At 35.2% G+C, this 23,693-nt stretch overlaps 1 pseudogene; it reads right to left on the minus strand.

Moving 5' to 3' along the window:
- Positions 1 to 16,315: 16,315 nt before the first annotated feature.
- Positions 16,316 to 20,607, minus strand: LOC100945837 (annotated as a pseudogene).
- Between the last annotated feature and the right edge of the window lie 3,086 nt (positions 20,608 to 23,693).

The following is a 23,693-nucleotide window of genomic DNA, read 5'->3' on the forward strand; positions in this document are numbered from 1 at the left end:
GACGGAACAAATCTTTTCATATGCTTAATTTTCCATCTCGATAAAGCATATATATGTGGTTTGGTAGGTTTTCCTTTTTGTGTATACAAAGTGTTTATTTAAAAATTTGGCTTGGTTTTAATTGGGTTGTTATTTTCTTATTGTTGAACTTTAACAGTCCTCTGTGTATTTGGGATAACAGTATTTTATCGGTTAGGTCTTTTACCCCCATCTGTGGCTCATCTTCTTATAGTGTCTCTCTTTTACCCCTGTCTGGGGCTCATCTTTTGATAGTGTCTCTCACAGAACGGAAGCTTCTGATTTGAAGGCAGGCCAGCATATCAATTCTTTCTTTCACGGATCCCGCCTTTGACATTGTACTTGAAGAGTTATGTTCAAAACCAATGGCATTTAAGTTTTTTTTCAAATTTATTTTTTTAGGACTTTTATAGTTTGGCAATTTAAATTTATGTCAAAGATCTGTTTTAGTAAGCTTTTGTGAAAAGTGTAAAGTCTGGGTCTAGATACTAGTTTTTTTGTTTTTTTTTTTGCATGTGGATGTCTAGAAGCACTAACATTTTGATGTTGTGTTTTGACCTGCTGGTTAAGATTAAAAAATTTATAAATGTAGGGCAGTGTCTGTGGCTCAAAGGAGTAGGGCGCCAGCCCCATATGCCAGAGGTGGTGGGTTCAAACCCAGCCCTGGCCACAAAAAAAAAAAAAAATAAAAAAGGCAATAAAAATTATAAATGTAATCACATTTGTTTTAGAAATACATTATAAATTTAACCTTAGGAGTAACTTCCAAGGCCAAATAATCAAGAACTGTGGGGCCCACAATGCCTATGGAAAGAAAACCCCATGTAAAGGCATGTTACAAATATACAACATTGTTATAAAAATAAGGAGAAAATACCCTCAGAACATTCTATTATTACCTTTAAAATAATATCTTAACTGAATTTGATTGAACAGAGATTTTACTAATAACAGGTTAATATTAATAATTAGTTATTAGACAAATTCACACATGAACCTAAATTCGAAAATGCTGTTTTAAATATTATAAAAATTTAAATAATTAAGTATTATATTTAATATGCTTAATTTAATATTATGAAATATTATTAAAAAAACTTAAATATTATAGAATGGAATAATTCCTATGAGAAAAATCCCAGCCATCATCTTTAAGAAATGATGAGCGGAAGAGCAGGACAAATAAACATGTAGCATGTCCAGCCTCTCATTTTAACAACTTAGGGACCAGTCACTGTCTATTCTTTCAAGCATCACTGTTAAAAAATATTCTACGTCTGGGGGTTTACTTTAGAAGGTAGCCGTGTATCCTTAAATGTAAAAAGTACACATTTACCTTTACCAGTTGTGTGACTGACGGGAAGAATTATTAAGAATCACGAGATTGTAATACATTAAATTCCTTTTCCTCAATAGACAAATGATGCCCTTTTCTCTGTGTATTCTTAGGATGGAAAGTCAAAAGTGGTGGGACATGCGTGCACGTGTTGCACACGCTGGCTCTTTTTAGGTACGTTTATGATAAAGTAAGTAGAGATTTTTTTTTTCTAGGATTTCAAGAACTACATATTTACACCTCTTCATAAATCAAGCACAACAAGATAGCATTACAATGATGAACTAGAATACAGATGAAGAGGATGAAATCAATGACCATGGGCAGCAATGTGGCTCAAAGGAATAGGGTGCCGCGCCCACATGCTGGAGGTGGTGGGTTCAAACCCAGCCCCGGCCAAAACTGCAAAAAAAAAAAAAAAAAAAAGAAATCAATGACCATAAAATTCTAGGATAAAGAGAAGAGAGTATGTGAGTGTGAGGAATTCAGTTGATTAAAGTTTCACTGGATATTTTTCTATACACACTATGCGCACTTTCTTTCCATAACATATCCTTTTTTTTAGGGAAGGAATAAAAGAATATATTTTGGTTTTTTGACCTGGGTATATTATTAAAATAAGCACATCCCCCACTTACTGTTCCTTCTCTACTCCTATCCTCCTCTCATTCCCCCCACCAATTCCATATGCATATTCTGTTTTTGACCAGACAACTAATACACAGATTTATTTCTACAGAAACAATCTCTGGTAAAATCGTAGAGTGCCTGCTTGAATCATATCCAAATGTTGACTGCACGCTTTCCAATGGCCAGAAATAACTCACAGCAAATGAATTCACAGAGCAGTCAATGGAATACTGTAACCCTCTTAGGGGAGCCATTGTACTTGGAGAGAAATTTGAGGCAATGAAATAGCCTTTACACACACACATACACACACACACACACACACTCTGTACTAGGTATGGTAGAAACTATGGTAAGAGTAAGTTAGATTATTGATTGGTTGGTGGAAAATTTCCACTTGAAGCCTCTAGGTGTTAGCTTAAAATTCCTTTTCTTTCATTGGAACTGGTAATAATTTATTCAAAATGACTTTTTTTATTTATTATTGTCATAATACTGGCAATAAACTGAATTGCAATAATACTAAGAAAGAAGAGACTGATGTTACTTCTAAGATATAAATCCACACAGATTGGAAAGTTGGTGTTTCTTAAGATGAATTCCAGAATTCATTTCAGAGAAAAAAAAAGTCCTGACAGTTTCAGTGCATGCATGGGGTTCTGTATTTCTGGGATAACGACAAGCATTCTTTTAATAAATTTCTTTTGTTAAAGTCACGCTGGCATTGGAGGCAGAGTTAGAGCTGAAAATATGCAAAAGTGGAGATGGAAATGAAAAATTGTTTAAAATAAAGTTTATCACATAGGAGAAAGCAATTAACTTTTCAAGTTAGAATGTTTGACTATTGTTACATATATCATGGTTAGACCAATCTGCACATTCGTTGTTTTAGTTTAACACGCAGAGTTACAATTTGTGTGTTATTTTAGGAGCTAGCATACTTGTGAAAATTTCTGTGAACATTCTGGGACAGTGTCTAATTTGCCTGAAAACAAGGAAAGGTAATTATTTTAAAGCAATCAATGCACGATTAAAAGTGGAAGCACAGTCTCAATTTTCATCAGTCTAATTTAAATATGCACCTTAAATCTGAACGTCACTAAGAATTAACAGTCTTCTTTCCAAATTTAGGGATTAGGAAAATTGTTTTCCCTTCCAAACTCATGGTCCAGGGGGTTTCCACACCTTCTTCCCCTATCACAGTTGATTGGTTTCTACCTTATTACATCAAAATCTGATGTTCCCGGTATCTACACACTTACCACCACCACCACCCCCACACACACTCTAACCACAACATCTACATTGTATTCCTTTTAATCCTAGTTACAAATTCTTACATCATCTAAACTCTGGGCTAGTCACTTCTCACTTCATTTAGTTTTGGGATAGACACATTTCTTACTTCATCTCGATTCTGTGCAAGGGCAGAATTTACTGTGTCAGGACATACGGTGACAAAGAGGATGACTAAGGTGTAGGGAGCACGCCCGTTCCTCCCACCTCACGCACTCCGTGTCCCGGGAGGATACATATGCCATTTCTTCATTCCTCCTTCAGAAGTGATGCCCCGAGAGATCAAAAGGAAGTGATCAGAGATTCAGGGCTGGTTAGAGGGCCTCTGAGCACCTCTGCCCCAGAACCACACTGCAAGTTTCTGCACCTCTTGTAATTATTATATTACTCCTGTGTGCTTTTATGTCTCTGTATTCTAAAGGGGGGAGACAAAAGGGATAAGAAGGGGAAATCAGAGGGAGATAAAAATGGAGGCCGCTTTACAGTTTTTCTTTCCGTTTGTTAACAACATCAGTGGGCTTTGGTGTTTTGCTTCGGGGAAAGGCGAGCAGGAATGAAGCTGCTGACTTCATCCTGTTCCTGGGAGGAGACAGAAAATAACGGAGTCTGGTGGGAACAAGCAGAGCCAGCACCAGGGTCATCATGCAGCCAAATTCAGACCTCCAGGAACATAAAAAAAAAGGAGATAGAAAGATGTCAGGACAGAGAAATGTATTTCCAGTAGAGCCTTTATTTCAACCCACGTTTTAGCTTCTTCCCTGGTCCTTCTAGACTCCTTGTCTCAGGCGTGGAGCTCCCAACAGTAGCCTAGAGTCGATTCAATGCCCAGTGCTGCAGCTGGGCGGTCTTCATGCTCCGATGTCACGGCTGGGGTGCCATCACGCCACCTGAACTTGCGATTTTGGACCTCATTTATCTAATGTTTAATAATTTCCTTTGGCATTGCTAGTACGGAGTTATTCTTTATGCACAGTATATAGGTTACGGAGAGCATTGTGGGTCAGGTTGGAAATGTAGCCACTAACAACATTAACTTTATTTGTTTGCTCGACAAATGTTTAAGCACTGTAAAGATGTATTTCAGTTTTCAAGGAGAGGTGAATAAAAAGAATAGGTTTCTTAAATTTGCAGTTATATAAAAGTGGTTGAGACTAAAATGTCCGTGTTGAAATTTATATTTTTAAACTCAGATAAAGGCTCAATAATTATCTTCCAGAAGATGGCAAAGGATGAATTTCAATTATTTTAATCACCATTATTTATTTAATAATATATATTATTTGTGTAATATATATTTTTAATATTAATATGTTATATTTATTATACAATAATTATAAAATATATGACTACAATAACATTACATTATAAACATATATAACATATTACATTATAATATATAAATTATATTTAATTGTATAATAAATATGTTACAATACAATATGAATATCATATTTATATTATATAATATAAAGATATAAATAAAAATAATATTAATAAATAGAACATGACCTGATCTGAAAAATATTTTCTTCTTATTCAATTTCCTTAACAATTTATAAGATGTCTTCCTAACTTGAAGAAAACAAGCTTGTATTTAAAAAAATAATAAAATTTATTACTAAGTCCAATTTAATGTACAGAGAAATGTTGAGACTTTAATTGCTGTTAATCATTGTATATAAAATAAATTATTACATATATAAATACTATCTCTGTGATTTAAACATCTCTATATTGTCACATTTAAAAACATTAAGCTCCATTTTTAACTTGCCAAATTCTAATCTTTTTTTAGTTTAAATGTCGAATATGTAAATATATGTATTTTAATATGAAAGGTTTGGTTGAAAGACATTTGAACATTTCCCATGACACTTTTAAAATTTAACATTTATATTTTAATGCTATACTTGATACACTGAACTACAAAAACTATATTCTTGAACTATTTAGAACTTAAAAAGATTCTTATCTTAACCAAATAATATTCCAAATAAAAAGTCCCTTTAAAAAAAAAAAGACATGACTTTAAGCAGACTGAATCTGAGAGTTTGTAAAACGCTTATTATTAGAGGAGAAGAGCTCATTCATGTTGATACCATTGAGGTTCGTTTAGACAAGGAGATTCTTAATGTGGAGGATTTACAACTGCTGTTACGATGATAAACTTTCCAATAGTCTTGAAATAATTTAGATCTCTGGAATTCTAAAACTGTGCATATTCTAAATATATATGTAAATATAAGTGTATGTCTTTGCATATAATTAATACATATATATATAGAGAGAGAGAATATATCCCAACTCCCTCCCCCCCAAAAAACTACTATTACAATATAAAAAGAAGAAAGAAAAACATACTGGGTGACTTTAAGTTGCTGACTTGATTTAAAATCTGGTAAAAAAGATTATGGCTCCCTGTAAACAAAGAAACATAGGCCGTACGACTAACATCTCATTCTTTCCCACAGTTGTGTCCCAATGCAGAAGGATGTATATTTGGGTTCCCAAATTCTTGCTTCCCTAAGGGAATTTTAACGTCTATACAATTCTCAGCAGTAAATATGAACCACCATTTCGCACTGTAAAACATGCTTTTAACATAGCAGATGCTAAAGATGATATACAGAGTGGCCATATGAACTTTATGGCCACCCTGTATGTGACTAAGTCACATATCCATAACATATAATGCATATTGATTGAATGATAGTTGGAAATAAAAGTAATTTGTGTAGGAAAACAAAATGTTTTCATAATATATTTAATTTATTTAATTTATTTATTTTTGTCACCCTCGGTAGAATTCCCAAGTGTCACAGCTCACAGAAATCTCCAACTCTTGGGCTTAAGCAATTCTCTTGCCTCAGCCTCCCAAGTAGCTGGAACTACGGACACCCACCACAACGCCTGGCTATATTTTTTTGTGGTAGTTGTCATTGTTGTTTAGCAGGCCCGGCCAGGTTCAAACTCACCAGCCCCAGTGTATGTGGCCAGCGCCCTAACCACTGAGCAATGGGCTCTGAGGCAGACATAATTTAAAAAATAGAAATTTCGGCTTGGTGCCTGTGGCTCAAGCGGCTAAGGCACCAGCCACATACACCTAAGGTGGCTGGTTCGAATCCAGACCAGACCACCAAACAACAATAATGGCTGCAACCAAAAAATAGCCTGGTGTTGTGGCAGGCACCTGTGGTCACAGCTACTTGGGAGGCTGAGGCAGGAGACTTCCTTGAGCCCAGGAGTTGGAGGTTGCTGTGAGCAGTGAAGCCATGGCACTCTAACCAGGGTGACAGCTTGAGGCTCTGTCTCAAAAAATAAAAAAGAAAAGAAAATAGAAATTTTGTTTTTACAACTTTCCCTTTCCTATTTTTATAATTATATTAAGGAAAAATATTTTTAGACCTCTCAGAATTGAATTTGAGAATAAAAGTCAAAATGTTAAACTTTCTACTTTTGATTTTATAATTTTATGAATTTTAATCCCTCAAATCTAGAATGTTGACGTGACCAATTTATATATGACCTACAATTAAATACCATGTGTGAGCTTTATAGAGAAAAGAGATGACATAGGTATTACTTTCCAGCATTTACCTTACTTGTCTTGAATATGCCAATCTAAAAACTACACATTTAAATGTCTCTATAGACATTTCAGTTAAAATCCTTGTAAAATGGGCATGATTAGGTGCCTGATGAACTCTGTAGATTTTTGTAATCTATTGAACAAAAAAAAGTTTTGCAAAATATTGTATTTGTGCATTATTTAAAAGTTTATATTTTATTTTATTTTTTATTTTTTTTTATTAAATGATAGCTATATACATTAATGCAAACGCTGGGTACAGTGTAGTGTTTTCATATACAATTTGAAATACTTTCATCAAGCTGGTTAACATAGACTTCATGTCATTTGCTTAGTCATTGTGTCAAAACATTTATATTCTAGTTCTAAAAAGTTCACTTGTACCCTTGTTAAAAAGTTTATATTTTAAATTTAGAATATAAAACAGCATCCCATAACTTCTCCAGATAATTTTATGTAATTTTTAATATTGCAGCAGATCTATGGACAAACTTCTAAGAAGTGCTTTATTATTGTTGTTGTTATTCAAGAGCTGACCCCATACATAATAGGTAGGTGTGGAAAATCCCTGTTTTTCCAGTGGTCAGATATTTTGAACTTGTGTTGATTGAACCATAAAAATGGCTGACTCTACTACTCTACCACTAAGGAAACTGGACCTGAAAGATATATTTCCTTGTTTTGTTCCTGTAGGTTTTTTTCCCCCTCTTTTGAATTATTTGATTTTCCTCCAAACTTCAGAATCCCTTTTCTTATATTTTCAAACTAGTCATTAACCTCTCAGGCAAGTGAAAGAGATAGTCTTCCCCACTGGAGGTAAGATGCTGCACCACACAATGGATTATCATTTTTTAGCACTGCTAAAGCACTTTAAAGGCTTAGGCATTATGCAATGGAAAAGTTGCACTAAACAAGAGCGTGGTTAATAGCCACAAATAAAAAGGGCCTTGTGCCCTACAGAGCCTCTACTTCCCAGACCTGAATGATCCCTCACAAGGACCCAAATATGGGGGGAAATACAAAAATAACAAACAAAATAAAAAAGCAAAACTGGAAAATATGTTTAAGTGTTGGAGAAGTGCGAGTCTGTCTGGAACACTAGAAATAGACATCTTAATTACCTGGAATAATAACCGACTAAAAATACTTCACAGAAAATAACTATATTTCTGAGAACTACCTGGAAAATTAATTCTGAGTGTGCTTAATATCTAAGAACATTCCCAAGCAGACTGCAAATACGGAACTGGCTTTTGAAATTCTGAAGAAAGCAGAGGGAAATGTTCTCATCTGTAGCAATGACTCACATCCTGACTGCGCCACCTACCCGTCACAATTCAAACTGCAGTGGAAAACTTGACTCTAAAGCCTCTGGATGTAAATAACCCAAGCAATTTCTGAAACAATATTTAGTTGTGTGTATTACATGAAACATTTTATTTTTAATTAATCATTTTTACCTCAAAATAAATTATATAGCTGGTTTCTAATTAACCGAAAGGATAGATCATGAATTATTATGTATAGATCTATGTAGCCCAGAAAAGTATAACTTCTTAAGCTATTTGAAAATTCATTCCATTTTAATCACTATCAAAATGTTCTCCAGGGTGATGTAGCACGCACTATTTGTCCATATCCTTCCTTCTCACTGTGATTGTGTCTCAGGCCATGAATTATTTTGTAACTTCCCCTATCATTGGCTTTCTCATGGTATCCTAAGGTCCAGAAGAATCCTACATTTTTTTGTAATTCTACCTCCAATTTGAACGTAAAATATAAAGGCCTAGAGATTAGTCTTTTTTTTTCTATTTTGGGACTTGAAAATAATGAAAGTATCACTAAATCATGAAAACATTATCACCAACTATTCATGTACAATCATTTGGTTTGGAGCCTATGAAAAGGGGAGCTCACTATTCTATGTTTTTCCTTGAAACCCTGCTTTAGGTAAAATACATTAACATCTCTCGTGGGCATGTGGTATAACTTTTTCTGTCCAAAACCAACAGTCAATTGGCTCCATATTCACTCATTTCCTTCCCTCCTCTTCTTCCTCCTCATCCTCTTCTGATAGAAACTGAGAAATTATTTGAGCATTTTAAAATAAATGTTCCTTTGGGGCCTACAATGTCTCTGTTTTCTACCACCCAATTAGAAAAGCAGAAGAGACCATGGAAACTTGATTACCAGTACAAACAGGAGCTGAAGAGTAACCATGTTTCCAAGACTATGCAGAAAGTCTTCTATGGGTAACTGAATTGGCTTTGGCACTTGAACCCATTCTGGGATTTCAAAAACAGAGTTTGCTTACAAGCATAAACAATAAAAAAGTGTAAAGAGATGGAAATCTTATTTGCCCCCAAATGTTTCTTTTGTGCATGCAACCTTCATTATGGATCACAGATGAAATGAATGAAAAGAATATTTGCGGAACCAGGAAACTCTGCTTAGGGAACTTCCTCTTGAAGAACTTTATGAAGAAGTTTTTAGAAACAGTAATAATTTTCATTTATTTTTCCTTTTAGGAAGAATGAGTATTTAGTTTGTACTTGTTTGGACACCAGTGATATGAAGATCTTCTCTTTTTTTGGAAAAGAAGCTTTTTATACCCTCGGTTGTCTTCACATTCTGGTACACAAATGTAGGCAATTTAAACTAGTCATTGGAGTGAAACTCTTTCCGTCTTCATCTCACTCAAAATATTACCTAAATGTAATTTGACCCATTTAGAGTAGCTCTACTTAAATCCTGTTATGTTTTCAGTAGTAAAGACTGATAACTTGATAGTTCCCAAGGGTTAGATGCTTACAGTTTAAGTACCAAGTTGACATTGCCTGCTGTTTTTCTGAAAATCCCCAGGGCTGTATTATAGACGAGATAAGTAAAGATGTATAAAACTGTGAAGAAATCTGTGGGTATCTTCACACATGGTACTATTAGACAACAGCCTATAGGTGTCATTCATATATATATATATTCTTGTTAATGGTAGTCATTCTCATCTATATAGATATATGAGATATCTATATATGAGATATCTCTATATCTATCCATATATGAGATATCTATATCTCATATATGTAGATATGAAATCTTGTTAGTGGCAGTTATTAAAAGATAATTAAAAGTCTAATTATTTCAATTATAATATTTAAAACTCAAAGTTTTATAAAAGTATTAATATTTGAAAGTTATCAATTCATTTTTTTCACTCATTCACTTCCTCTAACCTATAATTAGAATGTCATGACCAGAAAAGTTGATTGTTAGGCTATCATAATTTCTCCTCTAGACTACTACTTTACTCCCCAACTGGATCCTTAACGTCAGTCTCACCGTTTTTTGCTTCTTCCTTTGGTCAGTTATCAGATTGATCTTTCTCATCTCGTTATCCCGCCATCACTGCATAAAAATATGCACTAACCTTCAAGAATGTTCCCTCCAAACGATACTGCATCCCCCTCCCCACTTCTCCATCTCAAACCTGAAATTCAGCCACACCAAATCAATGACAGTTCTTTTAAAGGCTTCTATTTTTTTCCCCACTCCTACCTCTCCATTTCATATGTTTAGGACATTCTCATTTATTTTTTAAAACCGACTAAAACATAACTCTACGAGAAGTCTTTCCTGAACTCTTCAATCCTTTCATTCAGCACCCCATGTTTCTAACTCACATCATACTGTAGTACCTACTTGCAGTTCACCAGACTATAAAACTTTTATAGGCAGAACGCACGCATGATCCATTTGGAAGCCTAGCACAGAAGACAATGCCTGTTAAGAGGTAGTTTCCAATATAAATTCACTGAAAAATGTAGAGTTGATTGAGTAAACAAACAGAACAACTCAGTAACTTCAGAAACAAAGAAATTAAGGAGCGTGTGATTAAGAGACTTGCCTGAGGTCATTCTTTGAAGATGGCACCCTAACTGCAGATCACAATTATTACTCAGTGCTCCTTTTTCTTGTATCTGGACAATGGTTCCTGAAAACATTTCAATATCAATAGAATTAATTTGTGACTAAATATTAGCCATTTACAAAGTCCCTGTAAGAATAATTGGCTGTGCTTTTATCTTTGTCTTTAAACAAAGTTTGTACTCTAGAAAAACTGTGCGGTTTGAATTTAGTGTCCTTTGTCCCATGCCCGAGGCAAAGAACACACCTTTGGAAACTAAGATTATGTGGCAGTCCTTCCAAAGAAGCAGCAAGATTACACCCTCAGCTGTCTTTTGCATGGTTTCTTAGAAATGTCCTGACTTTCTCCAGTGAAGAAATACAGGCAGCTGGCTAGAATCTGCTTTCCATGTGTTTTTAATAATTACTATTTCCCCAAGGACTACTAGTCTATGCTTCTCAAACCTGGTTCTATATTAGAATAACCAAGGTCACTTAAAAAAATAAAACAAAACAAAATAATGTGTGGACCCACAACCAATGATTCTGATTAAATTCTTTGCAATTGACCTCGGGCAATAGTAGGTAATGAAGCCTTCCATGTGATTCTAAAATATGGCTCAGCTTGGCCATCTCTACTCTTGAGCTTTTCAAGTGGAATCCTAAAATGACCATCTCTTCCATTTGCACATCGTCCTGTCCACAATTTGTAGCATGGAGGCGCTGCATGCTCAGTATCCCTTTATGCTGACCATTTAAATGGCAAATACATGATACATAGAAAAAAGCTGTTCTTCCCTTTATTTTAGTTTAGAGATACACCTGGTCAAAGATGTCTATAGGGCTACTAGAAAGTGAAGGTATTATTGGATTATTTACAGTCAGTGCCCGAACTTGTCTTGCAAAAAATGTACTGTGAAGTCCTATTCAGATTTGGCTTTTGAAAGTCCCTCCTCCTCCAGGAGACTGAGGCATTTAATGAAAGGAGTACAGAGAACCACTTTTCTCAATTTAATTCTTAATATCTTCTTACAAAATTCCCATTCCTCTAACCTCAATCCTCTCTTGCCTCGTGTATTTGAACTAAATAGGTCCTAGATCAATGTTAATTGCTAATTAAATCAAAGTATTAAGCTGTTAATATTAGCACAGTAAAAAACTAATGAAAAGTGAACAATGAGCTGTATTTGACATAACAATATAAGAACTAATACCACTCTGGTGCTTCATGACTGCTTAATCAGTTATTGTGATTTATGGAGAGACTTATAATTCTCTTGAGATACTATTCTGAGTTTTGGCAAGAGTTGAGGGAAAGGAGGTATTGCTAATGTGTCAGGCAATTCACCATCATTTCTATGTTTTTACAGAGTTGATCTTTCCCATAGAATCTGCTGAGTAGCTGATAAAAAGCCCTGTGCTTTTGGTCCTTGGTTCTTAGACAGGAATAGGCATTTGATTTAAAGCTCTTCAGTTTATTGGTTGTCCAGTGACCAATCTGTTTATTTCCCAGTGATTCATATTATCAGTTTCAGAGATATTTAGACACTTTGGATATGGACACCTTAAGATATGCACATATATTCTGAGGCTGGTGGCCAATTTCAGTAATGTGTAAGTTGATAATTAAACAGGGAAATATGATTGCAAATAATGTGCATTACACATTTGGCTTAAGCAGCAGAGAGAAAATGGAGAGACCAGCTGCTAGTTCCTGGGAGTCATAGCTATACTGTCTTTGAATCAGTTATTGACATTCCCTTGTATTCACCCAATACACTCATTCGTTCTTAACTGGTTTTAGTTCACTACAATAATACTACCTTTACCCAGCAAGAATAACAAAGTATTTCAGAACATAGATATGTAGATTAATCATCATTGTGAATTTCTTTTGGTAAAGAGAAGTCCAAAGAAAACATTTAGTCTTGGATTGATAAATTTCCAAGGGAGGTTTGCACCTAAAAGAATGGACTGTTCAAAAAACTATGGATTTATGCAATGGAGGAAAAACAAGGAGAACTCAAAATACGAGAAAAGCATCAAATTCTGTGTTACTCCAGATAGATAATTTCTTTTTCGTAATTTACACTGTAATATTCTTTAAATGAAACTGATTTGTGTATTTTTAAAAGGTTGCATGCATACATTGATAAGAAACACGTAAAAAATGAAAGAGGCTGACTTGCCCAGGAATGATAATGATAATGGATTATGAGCATTTATGTTCCAAGCTCTGTGCTGAAACAACAGCAATTACAACAACAATCTTTATACCGATGATACCACTGAATTCTGACAATAATCTAATGAATTTAGAAATGTTATTATGTCTATTTTATGAATAAGAAAACACAGGCTTAAAGCAGTTAAGTCATAGTCTATAGTTATACAGCTGTAATGTGGTGGATTCAAATTGCAAAATCAATTGAGTATAGTTTTAGAGTCCGTGATCTTAAGCACTTTGCTTTAATATACTTGGAGGAAAACTTTCCTCAATTTCTGGAGATGAAGAAATGGAAAATTATCCAAGCTAGTGGCAATGCAAACCATCTGAGAAAGGAAAGGCATCGTTTCATCACAGCTGGTATTCTTGGGAAGAGTTAGGACTTTGAAAGAAAGATTTAATTTGAAAAAGATTATTTGGGCACTTTTGTGGAAGGTTTATCAGAAAAAAGGAAGAGACATCAGAAGACTATTTTAGCAATTAAATGGAAATGCAGACATGTAGTTTGGGGGATTGTCAAGGTTTCTAAAAATTGGTAATTGAGAAAAACAGTTACAGATTAATTGTAAATTTGGGGTCTGGTGAGCTAAAATATAAGGGTGCCACTGGGAGCAAAGGAAAATGAGAAATGTGCAATTTTTGATGGAGGAAAAGAAAATAACATATATATTTCAAATTGTGAACAAGGATGTGAGATAGATCTCTCATTTTAGTAAATTCTCCTCCCATTCTGTTCTGGTCAGTCCTCCTGAGTGAACAGCTCAGCAGCTCACCCTCAAGTTAATATTTTAGCTCATCTTATTGTGGTCTTCTTTGGGCGAAGGGCAGGGGTTTGGGCCAGAGCTGTGTTTGAACCCACCACTTCCAGTATATGGGGCAGGCACCCTACTCCTTGGAGCCACAGGCGCCACCCTTTATTGTGGTCTTTGTTTTATCCTTTGAGACTGTATCTTCTCATGTATTACACATGTTTCAATAGCTGAATAGTACACTATTATGCAGTGATATCCTGTCTTGTTTCCTAAAAGTATCACAGACTGTGAAGACCTCTAGCTAACCCAGTGGTTGGAGATTCTAACAAGCTATTTGGTTAGTTACATACATGCTGCCCTATTCTTATAGTGCCATATTATTTCCACTTTCCAGTTTGATAACTGTCTCTAGGCAACCTCATTTCCCAAAGGAATATGATCATAGATATCTACCAGGTTTCCAGATATCAGCTGTTTCCAGTAGATTTAATTATATCCATGGGTGACAGTCCAATTACTTATTTTCTTTAATTCCCCTGTATGTTCAGAATACCTAGATTTTAGTTAATAAATTAGATATAACACTTTTATTAAATTTGTAATTTAATAGTATGCCATAGTTCTTTCTTTCTCTTGCTTTTTAAATTTGTAATTGTCAAAAGGGGAAAATGATCAATAACCTTAATTTTTCTGTTTCTAATTTATAAAATTAAAGTCACTGTCATGTCTGACTTGCAATTCCACCCCCTGGAATTAACTACTACTGAATTTGCTAAATATAGTTTCATGTTTTAACATATATTTATATGGACACAGGGATTTCATGTGATATATTTATTATATTTATTAATTAATGCCTTTATTTACAAAAGTAAAATTGTACCATAAACTTTTTAAAATCCATTTATTAAATTATCATATGTAGTTTTATAGGTCAGTACTGTATTCTTTTAAATAGTTTTATAGTAATCATAGGCTGTAGTTGTTATAACTCATCCTCTCATTTTACTGTTTACTGACATTGTAACTGCAAGTAATGTTTGCAGTGAGCATCATTCTTCATGAGAGTTTATGACTGAGAATATATATATGTGTGTGTGTGCCGTCATGCTTGGTCTAATGTCTGTCTTGGAGAAGAGTGGGCACATTTTAAAATTACATACATATCCCTAGGTTACTTTCAAAAACCCTATTTTACTCACATCATTTTTTTTTAATTTTGAGACAGGGTCTCACTCTGTTGCCCAAGTTAGGATGCCGTGGCTATACTTCACTATAACCTGTAACTCATGTGTTCTAGTGATCCTCCCACCTCAGACTCCCTCTTTGTTATAGCTACAGGTATGGACCACCATGCCCAGCTAATTATATGTTTTATTTTTTTATATAGACACAGGGTCTCCCTATATTGCCCAGACTCCTGGCCTCAAACTCCTGACCTCAAGAAATCCTCCTTCCTCAGCCTCCCAAAGTGCTAGAATTACAGGCATGAGCTCTTGCACCTGGCCTCACACCAAATATTTATGAGTATACTTTTTATGCTACCTCTGCCATCACTGGATGTTATCAAATACCTTAATAAGTAGCTAGGTAAATTGCATGGCATTCTTTTCTTCATTTATAGAGGTTTAATATCTTTTACTTGTTTACTTGTGATTTATATTTTTCTTAAATTAATTTGCACTTTCATCTCATTTTTTTTCTTTTCACAAAAGCACTTTTTATTTGAAGCAAACAGAAGACAAGATAAAAGGATTACAGTACCAAAGAGTCAAAAGTCAACTGTTCGTGGTGCTATTTTGACTTTGTAGATTTGGGTTCTCCTTGGTCAGAAAAAGTTGTTCAGGTTTTAGTTTCCCCAGTTGGGCAAAAACAAGGGCAAGGAAAACTGGAAGATCTTCAGACCCAACATCAAGCTAGGCAAGCCCTTGCTGGCCAGTCTGAGGGTTGCTATCCATGGCTGAGGCCATACTGATTGGCAAGGAAGATGATACTGGAAAACAGATGTACCGGAGGTCACTTAGGAAAACCAGGCATCCACATTTTGTGAGACTGCTCAGAGAAGGGTAAGGAACCAGAGTGGAAGCAGTGGGGATTGAGGAAAATATAACGCAAGAGAAGACATAGAGAGGAAAGATGGGATCAGGAGGTCTGACTCAGCTGACGGCTGCAGCCAGCACTAAAACACAAAATCAGCTTTATTTTATAGTATCCCAGCAAGGTTGTTTACAGGGAAGTAGCATAGACAAAAGACATATTTTAGGTCTTCCAATATGATTGGAAAATGTAAATAACTTTATCAAAAACAGATCATCTTGTTAATGGTTTCTACAAAACTTCATTAACATATGTTAAGAAGTAAACAGAAAGATCACCAGGATTTCTGCATTGTTCTTAAAGATAAATTAGATCAAGAAAGAGCTATGTTACTTCTGGCAGAGGGAATATGAAGAGAGGAATATGATTGTTGTGGGAAAGGAGAAGTAGTTGGGGTTCATTCTCAGAATGATCCCCAGGCTGTGGGGGCCCTGCCACCTCACAGTCAGCTCTCCACATCCACAGTTTCAAAACTCCTCACTGAAGGAGTAATGACTGTGGGATGTACAACTCACTGAGGTAGAGGGCCTCCTGTTCCTGTTATAGCTGAGGAAGGTGGTCACATCATCCCTGCTCAGTTCAAAGTCAAAGATTTATAGTTCTGAGCAATGCGTTCAGGCATCACAGACTTAGGGATCACCACCAAGTTCCTCTGTGTTGGGGACTTGCCCCAAAGTACATCATGAATTCTTTCCCAGTGGCTGGTGGAGATGAGAGAATGAGGGAAAAATAAAGTAGACAAAAGAAAATTCTCATTTTTTTATTAAATCATAAACACATAGATCATGTATACATTAATGCATTATAGTATAAATGTACTGATTTCATATAGAATTAGGAACACTTATATCCCACTGGTAAATATATACCTCATCTCATTTACTTAATTATTGTGTTAGGACATTTATACCCTATACTAATAGATCTGACATGTACCTTTAAATTATGCACCATAGGTGTGATCCCACCCTTCACCCTCCCCAAATCTTATCTCCCCACCCCCACCTTTCAGACTCCCTCCTCCCTCCTTCATCTGGGCCACAGTTGTGATCTATTCTTCATATGAAAGTGTGAGTGATTATAATAAATTGGTTTCATAATAGTACTGAGTACATTGCACATTTTTTCTTCCATTCTTGAGATACTTTACTAAGTAGGATATGCTCCAAATCCATCCATGTGAACGTAGAAGAGGTAAAGTCTCCATCTTCTTTTAAAGCTGCATAGTATTCCATGGTTTACATATATCACAATTTATAAATCCATTCATGAGTCAGTGGGCACTTGGGCTTCTTCCATGACATGGCTATTATGAATTGAGCTATAATCTGGTGCAAATATCTTGGTTATAAAGTGATTTTTGGTCTTTTGGGTATACACCTAGTAGAGGAATTGCAGGATCAAACAACAGGTCTACTTTTAGATCCCTGAATATTCTCCATACTTCTTTCTAAAAGAGTCGCATTAGTTTGCACTCCCACCAGCAGTGCAGAAGTGTTGCATTTTCTCCACATCCACGCCAACATCTGTAGTTTGGGGATTTTGTTGTGAGCCAATCTTATGGGAGTTAGATGATATCTCAAAGTCATTTTGATTTGTATTTCTCTGATGATTAAAGATGATGAGCATTTTTCTATGTGTCTATAGGCCATGCACCCATCATTTTCAGAGAAGCTTCTGTTCAAGTCCCTTGCCCACAATGAAATGGGATTACTTGTTCTTTTCTTATTAATAAGTTTGAGTTCTCTGTGGATTCTAGTTATCAAACCTTTATCAGAAGCATAACATGCAAATATCCTCTCCCATTCTGAGGGCTGTCTGCTTGCTTTACTTACTGCGTTCTTGGCTGTGCAGAAGCTTTTTAGTTTGATCAGATCACAGTAATGTATTTTTGGTGTTGCTTCAATTGCCCAGGGGGTCCTCCTCATAAAGTATTCTCCCAGGCCAATTTCTTCAAGTGTTTCTCCTGTACTCTGACCAAGAATCTTTATAATTTCATGTCTTAAGTTTAAATCTTTTATCCAGTGACAGTCAATTTTTGTTAATGGTGAAAGGTGTGGGTCCAATTTCAGTCTTCTTCTAGTCTCTAGCCAATTCTCCTAGCACCATTTGTTAAATGTGGAATCTTTCCCCCAATTTATATTTTTGATAGGCTTATCAAAGATCAAATGACAATCAGTGTCTGGGTTCATCTCTTCGTTCTCAATTCTTGGTTCCATACATCTACCTCTGTGTTTTTGTGCCAATACCATGATGTTTTAATCACTATAGATTTATAGTATAGTTTTAAGTCTGGTAGCCTGATTTCTCCTGATTTGTTTTTATTTCTGAGTAATGTCTTGGCTATTCGAGGCTTTTTCTGGTTTCATATAAAATGAAGTACTATTTTATCCAGATCTTTAAAGTATGATGATGGTGCTTTGATAGGGAGTGCATTAAATTTGTAAATTGCTTTGGGTAATATGGACATTTTAACAATGTTGATTCTTCCTAGCGATGAGCATGGTATGTTTTTCCATTTGTTAACATCTTTAGCTATTTCTTTTCTCAGAGTTTCATAATTCTCTTTATAGAGATCTATCATGTCCTTTATTAGGTAAATTACCAACTATTTTATCTTCTTTGGTACAACTGTAAAGAGAATAGGGTCCTTGACTGTTTTTTCAACTTGACTATTATTGGAATATATAAAAGCTACTGATTTGAGAGTATTGATTTTGTATCCTGAGATGCTACTGTATTCCTTGATCACTTCTCAGAGTTTTGTGGTTGAGTTCCTGGGGTTTTCCAGGTATAAAATCATATCATCTGTGAAGAGTGAAAGTTTGTTTTCCTCTGACCCTATTTGTATACCATGGATCGCCTTCTCTTGCCTGATAGCAATGGCTAATGCTTCCATTACAATGTTAAAAAGCAGTGGAGACAATGGGCAATCTTGCCTGGTTCCTGATCTGAATGGGAATGTTTTCGATTTTACTCCATTCAGTATGATATTAGCTGTGGGTTTGCTGTAGATGGCCTCTATCAGTTTAATAATACATCACTTAAACAAACTAAAAAACTAAGATCATATGATTCTCTTAACAGATGCAGAAAAAGCTTTTGACAATATCCAGCACCTTTTCATGATCAGAACACTTAAAATATGTTTTAATTTCCTTAGAAGGGACTTTCCTAAGAAGAAAAATTTTAAAAGCTGGGCCAGGGGATTTTTTTATTTCCAAACATGAGGACAGGTGAAATGCCCCTAACTATGGGCTAGCTCCATTTTTGTTACACACATCACTGTTTTAATCATCAATCTAATGGGTATAGGCTAAACCCTTATATCATGGTTCTTGCTGGGCTTGCATTTTTTAACCAAATTATTCCTTTAAGTAGCTGCTTTAATTAGACTAATTTATTCTAAGTTATTTATGATCTTCATACAAACAGAGCATGGAAAAGCGAACACAGTCCAGGAACAGGATGTCAAAGCAGATCCCAATTAGACCACACACACAAACCTCAAGGGTAGTAATTAATGCCTCTGGAAAGACTTGTGGGCAGATGAGCTGGTACTATTGCCAATACCGAGAAAACAAAAGAAAGGGGGCTTTTCCTCCTATCTCCCTGCGAGAGCTTGTCTTTCTTAGTGAAGTTTGGGTGCCCTCCTCGTCTCCAGAACATTCTGCAGTCTCTCGCTATTTTCTTAACTCCCAAATGCAGGTACTCTCCCTGAGAGGGCAGCCCTGCCTGGGAGATTTGTCTTTCAGTGCTCAGTAACCTCTCAGCTGAGTCTTGCTGGGGCAGGGGTGAAACTCCGGCAAGATAGTTTCTCTGAAAACATCAAGCTTTAGGCTGTCATACAGAATTGGGGCTCCCGGTATTGCTTCTGCAGTCTGAATGCATATGTGATTTTTCTGATCCACTTTCCTCCTATCTGTTTTTCCTTTTGCCCATCATCTGCAATCATTTTCTTAATTCAATTGCTAACTTACTTATAAAAAACAATTGAAAATCAGTGTTAAGCTTATTAAATCATTATTTCTAGCAATGCAAGCACATCAAGATATGACTCTTCTCTTAAGTACCAACGTATCCACCCACACCTCTGCATGGGCAACTGGATCAAAACCTGGACTGGAGTTTTACTGTGTTTGGCTTCAGTTGCCTTGATCATGAAATCCTTCTGAAGGGATGGATCTTTGGGGTTGGCCCAGGGTTTGTTGAGAAAGCCAAGGGGGCTGCAGGCAGTCACCACAATGCTTTTGGACTGGCAGTACTAAACTAAACTTCTCCTGAGTTAGGTATGGGTCGCACTCTATCTGCTTCACTGCTGGCATATACTTTAAGCCAGCTTCATTTAAGATCCTTTCAATTGGAGATGGTTAAAGTTGGATATGCCAATAGCTGCCACCAGCACTTAAAGCCTGTCAGCTGGCAAATAAGTTAAAGGCCCAGATAGTCCAGCTGCAGGTCTGAGCAGGTTCTTACAGGCTTCTTTCAGCAGGGTCCTATGGTATGTGCACCTCAGCTGGCTAATGATAAAGAGATCCTTCCATGTCACCACCTGCTCCCTGACCTGCTGGATGGTCAAACCCACCTCATGCTCATTCTGCTACAAGTGGGCACAGTCAATGTGGCGGTACCTGATGTTAATTGCTACTTTCACAGCCTTGGGCACCTGGAACAAAGAGAACTTGCAGGTTCCCAGCCCCCCACCCTACCCCAGAGTAGGCATCTCAGTGCTGGCATTGAGTACAATGTGGCTAGCCATAGCTACTGCACTTCACAGACCCCCTACTTGGAACTGTATCTCCTCGTTTTCTTATTGAAGTATATGGCTTTTCCTTTTTATCTTGTATGGGTTCTCAATTTTATTAAATATTGTATGCAAGAGCCACCCTTTATTAATGAGTTACTGACATTATACTTTGATGTATTTTATTAAGATTAAAGTTATTTCTCTATTTAAATACTATATTTTAAACTATTAAATAGTTTAAAATATATTAAATACATGTACTAGAATATACATTTATTTAAAAATACATTAAAGCAAGCATGAATTGGATTTTTTTTTTAACAGATTGTGCATTAAGTAAGAACTATACGGAGAAAGACAAATGATGTCAATGCACATACAAAATAAAACAAACCCACAGCACACACATTTGAGACTTCAAAGACATTTAGAAATATTTAGCAGACATATGAGGTATTTACAAAGAAAAAGAAAATTGAGATTATTTGCCAGAAGTCCTATGTTTTGTACAATTCTTCATTTGGTCTGTTTTTACAGTAGAGCTACCTTTTATCATATGTATGAGAGGCACATATAAACAAGTGTATAATTTTATCTTCAGCAAAACATTGTTTCACAACTTTCACAATTTTGATTTTGAATGTAATAAAGATCATAACGGGGAATTAGCACTAGTTTGTGAGGCAATAACTAGATTTTGGTAACCATCCTGTTAAAAAAACATATAAGGAGTAAGGTCCCAGAACAGAAATAGAAAACAGAAATTATGACTGAAGAAGATACTCAGGGTGGAAACCCCAAATTTCTATAGGATTCAAAATAAATTTATTTAGACAATTATTTGTTTATTTTTTATTTTATTCATCCTATCATTTTTCTATTGGCCCAGTCTCTCTCTTAATTCCTTTAGAAAAATAAAATCAGGGAACAGAGTTGAGTATGCCTATAGACATATATTAATAGAAATCTGTATCTTTCTTTCATTTTTAGTTTTTTCCTATGAGTAAAGCAGATCAGTTAGAAACTTTCTTCACAACTTCAGCACTTCTTGGCTCATAAAAAAGATATTTCTAAGAGAGTTTCAGAGGAGGTAAATTCTTGCCATCAGAGAATCAGAGCCAATACACATGCCTATTGTCATTTAAGTGCATAATTGATATAAATTCAAGGTAAACATTATGCACATTGAAATCAATTAATACGTGTAAACTAATGAATCAATATCCAATATTGATTGTGTTCTTAGGATATGTTAAAGAATACATTGATGAGCAAAACCAGAAAATTTTGTGCATGAAACCCAAGTATGTTTCAATTCATTTTATAATGCTATATAAAAATTATAGTGGCATAGTATAAATCATGGGCATTAGAGTCTCAGATACATAGATTCGTATCCCAGCATTGCCATTTATTAGCTAGGTAAACTTGGCCAATTCATTTGACCTCTTTAAACGGTCTTAGTTATGTTGTCAGAGATTATTTCCTCCTATCATTCAGAAGGTGGAATGAAAAGAACACAGAACTAGAAGTAGAATGATGGAGTGTGGTTTCCGCTCCTGTTTTTGACACTTCCCTAGCCTGGGCTCCAGTTTCCTTATCTATGAAATAAGAGGATTGAACCAAGTAATTTCTTAATCCTCTTCTATACATTAGGATGCAAAAACCTTTGCCTTCACACTCTTTTGCGTTTATGAGGGAAAATTAGCTTTCTCAGTGTTCCCTCATTCCTCTATTTTTTACATTCTATTGCAAGGCTGTAATTTAAAATCTAGGAGCAAAATATGTGGAAAGTTTTAGTGTTTCAACTCCATTTATTTACCAGAAAAGACCTTTGCCATTGGATTTCAAACAATGGTAGGAGTGGTTTTAAGAAACACAGCCTACACTACAACTTATTTCCCAGGGGCTCTGAAAGAAAGACCTCACCTTCTAAAACACATTTTTGAGAAAGGTGGAGCTGAACTCTCATCTGCAGAAAACATCTGTCAGAATCTATGATTCATTGCCAGAAAGACTTTTTTTTGGCTTTTCTTAATAACAACACTGTATAACAAAAAGATGCCTTGTATTACAGTGATGCCTTTATTTAGACCACCTTTCCAATCCATCTATAAACATGTCTAAGAAACACAGGCTATGTCTAGACTACCAAACTAAAAAGGCACCCAAATCAAACAGAAACCATGGGATAGCATTGCTGAATTGGCGCGTTCAGTAGTCTGAACATCCATATTAGTTTATTCCATTGATAACTTCCACAAAGACTGCAGAAAACATATAAATTTTATGGAGGCATATTTAATCTAAATTATTCTCTATCGGTTCGGACATATTTAAAACATCTTTAGAAACCATAATTGGTGATGATAGCTTAAACAAATGTAGGCATTTCTGGGCTAACTCACATAAAAATATAAGAGGTGATATCTGTTAAAATATTTTACCCATTTTTAAATTGTTTTTTATTTTATTATTGAATTAGAAGAATTATTTATATAGTCTAGATATGAGTTATTTCCATATTTCTGTCCTGCAAATAGTTTTTCTCAGTTCTTTCCTTGCCTTGCTGTTTTTATAACAATGCCTTTTGATAAACATTTTTTTTAAATATTGATGTCTAATGCACTGAAGTTTTTCTCACTTTTTGTTATTTTTTTAAAATTTGTCAAACTCAGAATCACTCAGATATTCTTTTGTCTCTTTTTCTAAAAGTTTATAGTTAGTTCTTATATTTAGGTTTTTAATCCATTTAAGTTATTTCTGCATATGCCATGAAATAAGTGAAGATTGTTGTTTTGTTGTTGTTGTGTGTGTATGCACATGTGTGTATATGCCTCCTGAAATGTTCCAGTACAACGTGTTAACATGTTTCTTTTTTCCAATTGAAAAGTCTAGACTCTGCAAAAGTCAATTGACCATAAGTTTGAGGATAAATCTTTAACATCTACTTTATTCCATGTATCTATTTGACTGTGTTGACAGCAATATCTCACTTTCTTCTTCTTCATCATCTTCTTCTTCTTCTTCTTCTTCTTCTTATTATTATTATTATTATTACTACTACTACTTTTTATTGTTTGGTATTTGTTGAGGGT

Source organism: Otolemur garnettii, unplaced genomic scaffold (genome assembly GCF_000181295.1).
Source record: "Otolemur garnettii isolate 467f Iridium unplaced genomic scaffold, OtoGar3 scaffold00005, whole genome shotgun sequence".
Taxonomy (NCBI): Eukaryota; Metazoa; Chordata; class Mammalia; order Primates; family Galagidae; genus Otolemur; species Otolemur garnettii.